We start from the raw sequence: 5,846 nt of genomic DNA on the forward strand, positions 1-5,846 counted from the left end.
CATTTGTTAAGGGGATTTTGGGGCAGCAGTGTATAACACCCTTGGAAAATAATATACTTTGGTTTAGAGGTAGGGCTAAACCTAGACAATACTGTGAAGTCCTCTCTCTCAAAGATGCCCAGTACCTGCATGCTGCTTCCCCACAACTATTCAGACAATGGGAGTCCTTTCTAGACCTAATATTCTATGACTTTGTATCTTGACCTGGGTATGAATGTGGACTCTATTGCTTCCTAGTTGTGTGGCCATTTACCAATCATCCAACTCTTCTGAGCCTCAGTGATCTGGGCCACAAAGTCCTTTGCAACTCCAGCCTTCTGTGCATTTCCTTATCTGTACCTATACAGGGTGTTGTGAGGAACAACAATTAAGGACTGTAAAAATATGAGTCATTATTATTATTATTATTACTCTTCTGGGCACTCCTTCACCTCCATGGAAACTTGTTTCTTATTCCCTAATGTTATATCTCTGATAATCTAATGAATTCTACTAACTAATAGAATAATATATGTCAGTCTTCAGAATCACAGCCTTAGAGTTGGAAGGAAATTTATAGGTCCCCTAGTTATAGGTCACTGGGAGAAGAGACCAGATTCTCTCATCACAAATATAGCAGGGTTTCAGTTGGGCTGCCACACCACCTTTTACCTCTCTCTGCTATCCATTATGTAAGAATCCTCTGCTTGACTAAAAGCAACTGATTGAAAACAAAAATTCAGCCAGTCAACTGGTTTTTTTTAAGTTTTATTCATGCCTTTTGTTTTTCTATCAGTCACTTTGAGACGAATCCCCCATCTTCCAGCCAGCAAATCTTGCTCTATAAGAAAGAAAAACAGTTAAGGAAAACTGACCAATGCCAGCAACCCCTTATGCCATATTATACAGCATTTATACCCACAATCCTCTCAACTTAAGGAAAGAAGAGAGGTACATGTATAGCTAGTTCAATTTCACTTTACAAGATTAGGTCGTTAATATCTCTATTTCTTATTTTATTCATTTGTAAATTTTATGTTTTATAGGTAATTATCCATTTATTTTTATTGTTCAAATCACTTTTTAATGTTCCTATTTGAAGAAACCCTGCTAATTCTAATCTGCAATCATCTATCTAGTGTTCTGTTTGGCTTCCTTGGGGAAGAGAGGTCTAAAGCGTCCTCTGATAATAACAAAAATGTTTGAAAGTCTAGTGGAAAAACTATTGCCATTGGCATACAGGATGCCAAAGTGTCTCTCTCTGTGGTCATATAATTCTAAATAAGTTAGCTTCACTGGTCCCTCTACATAGGTTACTAGTGTCAAATGTGACCATATTAGTGATTTTTCCAGTCTCCTAATCAACTTAAATGATGTCATTCAGTTTTATGGTAATGCATAGTGAGGACATCATGGGTCGCCAGATGGAAGATACTTTCTGTGCTCACAAAGGCTTTTCTCAATTTGTACAATTTATACACAGTCTCCTCAGCCATGATGTGATGAACAGAAAAGAACCTCTTGGTGTCATACCGCAGACAAAGATTTTCAGCCGTCTTCTCAATGATGAAATCTATGAATCCAGCTGGGTACCAATGTAGACCTTCTCATCAGTCTTGATGAATCACTGTGTTCAGATCTTCTTTACCTCATCTCCTGCCAGGATGTACTTGAGTCTGTTTTGAAGGAAGATGATGAGTGGGAGGCTCTCTCAGCTTGTGTGGACTTGTGAATGGTCTTGGAGCAAAAATTTCTGTTAAGTTGTCTAACATTTGGTGCTTTGTTGATGCTACACACTTCAGATGCTCTTTGAGACCGTGACTACATTGGTTCAGAAGTATAGTGAAGAAATAGTCAACGTAGGCTCCAAGGATGTGGGACTATTACTGGCTCTGTCAAAAAGAACTGCATAAATAGGAGTTCTTTTTATTACTGCTCTGGGTACTACTCCACTACCATGAAAACTTTTTTTTCTTATACCCCATCTCCTTAGAACACTGCCAACACTGGACTGGAGGTTTTAATTTCTTTGTTTTTGTCTTATAATGAATACAAAATCTAAAGAGCATGTTCTTCTTCATCATTTCCCATTATATTCATTTTCTTTCAGAGTAGGTTTTTTAATGCCAAACAGGTATTAGGAAATTGGTTGAAAATTTTCACTGATTAGATGCTCTTTACATATTCATGAAATTTTCAGATTCTATAGCACAATAGATGGCATTTTTGAGAGGACTGTTTTCCAAGACAAATTTGGGGTATTAGCCATTTTTAAACTCTGAAAGTTTAATGTCTATTTCCCTTGAGTGTTATGTTTACAAGAGATGCTGTTGTGACTGTTGTGTGCTTCAAACCAGGATAGGTTTAGCTTACTTTGACAGGTGGGTCAGCTTCAATTTTTTAAAAAGGAAGGAGTTTAATACCCAGGTTTGTTGACCCCATGGCCTCCATACTAAAAATGACAAAAGAGAAGACTCCAATTAGTATCTGCTGTGATGAAAAGAGAATACCCATCTTCTATGAACAAGGCTCAGGGCGCTGAGCAAATTGCCATTAGAAAAATGCAGCATTTGGCTAACGTTGGTTTGAGTTTGGAATCTATAATGCAGAACACTTGCATTACATTTATTTTCCACTTTTGAGTCATCTCATCCTGCTCCACTTCTAACTGAGACATATCAGGGCAAGACATTTCTTTCCCCCATGAAAGGTTTAAAGATTGTGATCTGTGTGTGGGGCGTGTGTGTGTTTGTGTGTGTGTGTTACTGTCAACTGGCACCTTTGATCATAGAAGTTTTACTTCATAGCTTAGATCTAGAACTGGACAGACCTCAGAGGGCATTTGGCCCAAACCTCGTCTTGTACAGATGAACCTAGGCCAGGGGAGGTCACACAAGCAGTAAGCATTGTAACATCTGGGATTTTACTTACTGCCACCATCTGGCCTCCTCAAAGGAAAAAAAAACAACCCCCCCAAACCTACATAGCTAAAGATGGTAGAATTTTCTGGCATTAAAAACATGTTTTTTACAATACTACTATTCAAATGTGTGTCTTTTTTGTGTTTTCCCCTCTTTGTTTTTCCCCATACTGCTATCTACTTTGCAAAGTCCTAAGTTTCAGATCTGCTACTATCTAGTAGATTAAAAAATTAGTCAAGCTAATATTTTCAGTTGTATAACAGCTTTAATACAGAATGAATTTTTCCTCTCATGAAATTCCTGCAGAAGTCACATGAAATTAAAACATAAATAAAGTTGTATTCTAGCAACTGCAGGAAAAAATACATTTTGGACAACAGAGTGGTAAAGAAGATAGCATTATAGTGAGTATTAATATTCGTTAGGGCAGAAATACTCTAAATCTTTGGTTAGTAGTGAGCTGGCCAGTAGCACTGTGAATTAATGCAAAGTGGTATTGCATCCCCAGAAGACAACACAAAGACAGTGCTTAATAATGGAAAATTCCACAACTCTGAAAACATTCTCAAATCATGGAGTCATTTGGTTAGCTTTTGCTTGAACCTACTTTACATCTGCGTAGGCAAAAAATGAAGGTGTAAATACAGTGGTGTTTATTTCAGGAATCACCTTCTCTTCTCTAACCTAAAAGGGGCTAGAAGTGACAGTAATTACCAAGCAACAATTTTTACTTTCCCTTTCACATCTTGGGCAGAAGATCATTAAACCATAGATTTCAAACTGGAAGGGATTTTGGAGCTCATCTAGTCCAGCCCTCTTATTTTACAGATAGGAAACTGGAGCATCCAGAGGTTAAATGATTTGCTCAGGGTCACATAAATGCTAGAGTTTTTACATGAATGAAGGTCTTCAGACTCTCTAGAGATTTCATTCTTTCCATCATATCAAACTGCTCATAAAACTTTTCATAAAGATCAATTGACATAGGTTTTCCCTTAGTATTACTATATGTTTTTGTTTTCATTTTTCCTACTTATTCTAAGGCAGGGTAATTTAGGAAAGGACATGTAGCTCTGGGTTCTTGAGCTCCTAGCCAAGATAACCTCACTACGGAGATGAGAGATTTAGGCAGAAACTACTATCCCAGAGTTCACCAGTATGGTGATATCTTCCAAAATTGGCCTTCTGGAATAGTGTTTTTGGTTTGTTTTATTTTTTGAAAACGCTGGGAGAGAAAAGCCATAAGAAGTTGGTTCCCTATCCTACATCTCATGAGTGACACAACGAATGGATTGTTTGATATGTGGATAGATGTTCCCCTGCCCATTTCTTCTGAGATTTTGGTGGGCCTCTCTTCTTGAACAGAGTGAACAAAGAGATAAACTGCCAGAGATAGTGCTGAGAGCTGAGAAGGATGGTTAGCTCTAACTGATGGGAGCACTCTACTGAGGCATCTTTCTAGTTTCCCAGCTCTGACCTAGACAAGGAAGTAGCTCTTCATTAACTGTCAAACTCATCAGACTTCTGTCTTTCCTCCCTACCTGTTAAGAGGAAGGAATTAAAGTAAGGACAAGGGATTGAGCCTTTTCAGACAACAAATACTAAGCTGCTTGCTTCTTTCTGTCTAGTGAACCCCTCATTTTTACCCCTGCCATTTTTTTCATCTGCACAATTGTATTCTATTTTAAATAAAAGAAAATCCAGCTGTTGCTTTGTCTGGTGTGAAATTAATGTAGCTAGAGATTAGGTGAGGATTTGAGATCTCTATAGAGGGACAGGAGACCCATTTCTGCTTCAGCATGACTGAGACTTGAGAGGCACAAGAATAAATAGTGCCTTTATTGGATGTCCCAAATATGGTGAAAGAATATTGAAATATAAGCAAGAGAGCCTATCAACAGAGAAATGTAGATAGATAGACAGATATATATACATATGTATATGCACACATATGCACATATGTTTATATACATATATTTGGTTTTTCTGTCACTTTCTCTCTTATTATCAATTGCATATTTATTATTTATGATAGGTTATTTTAGGTCTCTTTTATGCTTGGGATTATTAATTATGGTTAAGACAGTGCCTACTTGTTGGAGCCTGGGCAAGTCATTTAACCTCATCTATAAAATGGGGATAATTATAGTACTGTTTTCATGTTCGGAGGACCAATGGAATAGCCTATGTAAAGTGCTTTACAAACTGAAAGAACTATATACATTTATTTGTTGTTACTATTTTTATTATCTCAGATTTTGTTGATTTTGGATCAAAAGAGTTAATGTTTATAAAGTACTACATACATGCCAAATAATAATAATGATGATGATGATTTTATCTCATTCACTTTTTTGTACTTTATGTCTTCATTGTTTAATTCTAAATATTTTTGCGGTTATTCGATCGGTTTTTCCAGGATGATGCCTTTAAATCTTTTAATTTGGGAAATTTTTCTTTTGTACCATTTCACTTATGCTTTTTTTGGTTTACAGGATTAAATGGATTTTACCTCTTTACTTTGTACATTTTATTTATCATTTAGAATTTTTTTAAATTATGAACCTAACAAACACCAAACAAAATGAGTATTTCCACATACTCAGCAGAACAGAAAAAGAGCATTGCACATGAAACTTCAATTCTCTATTATGTAGAACTTGCTTTTCATTTAAAATATATGATAAATTCAATCTGTACCTTTCAAAGCTGTCCTGGTTGTCTGTGATCCTTTCTGGCCTTCCCTTTGTTTTCTTCTGGGAATTAAGAAAAAATCCTTCAATGACATCCTTTTCTTTTTAAAAACTTTTCTTTCTTTCATTTTTTTTTCTCTTACTCTGCTCCTACACTCTTCTTTCTTTCATCCACCCCATTCAGGGCAATGTTGGAGCTACCAAGCATAGATAAGAGATTCAGAATGGTATAGACAACCTTCTTTTTTCTGTT

The 5,846-nt window shown here is 36.5% G+C and overlaps 1 long non-coding RNA gene across 1 annotated transcript; it reads right to left on the minus strand.

Moving 5' to 3' along the window:
- Nucleotides 1-755: 755 nt before the first annotated feature.
- On the minus strand, nucleotides 756-2,425 carry LOC118854289. The gene is made up of 3 exons (XR_005010706.1): nucleotides 2,353-2,425; nucleotides 1,513-1,655; nucleotides 756-820 (listed from the first exon to the last, which is right to left on the minus strand). It is a non-coding gene; the product is annotated as an uncharacterized LOC118854289 (long non-coding RNA).
- Nucleotides 2,426-5,846: the final 3,421 nt, after the last annotated feature.

The sequence above is a fragment of the Trichosurus vulpecula genome, chromosome 6, assembly GCF_011100635.1.
Source record: "Trichosurus vulpecula isolate mTriVul1 chromosome 6, mTriVul1.pri, whole genome shotgun sequence".
NCBI classification, from domain to species: domain Eukaryota; kingdom Metazoa; phylum Chordata; class Mammalia; order Diprotodontia; family Phalangeridae; genus Trichosurus; species Trichosurus vulpecula.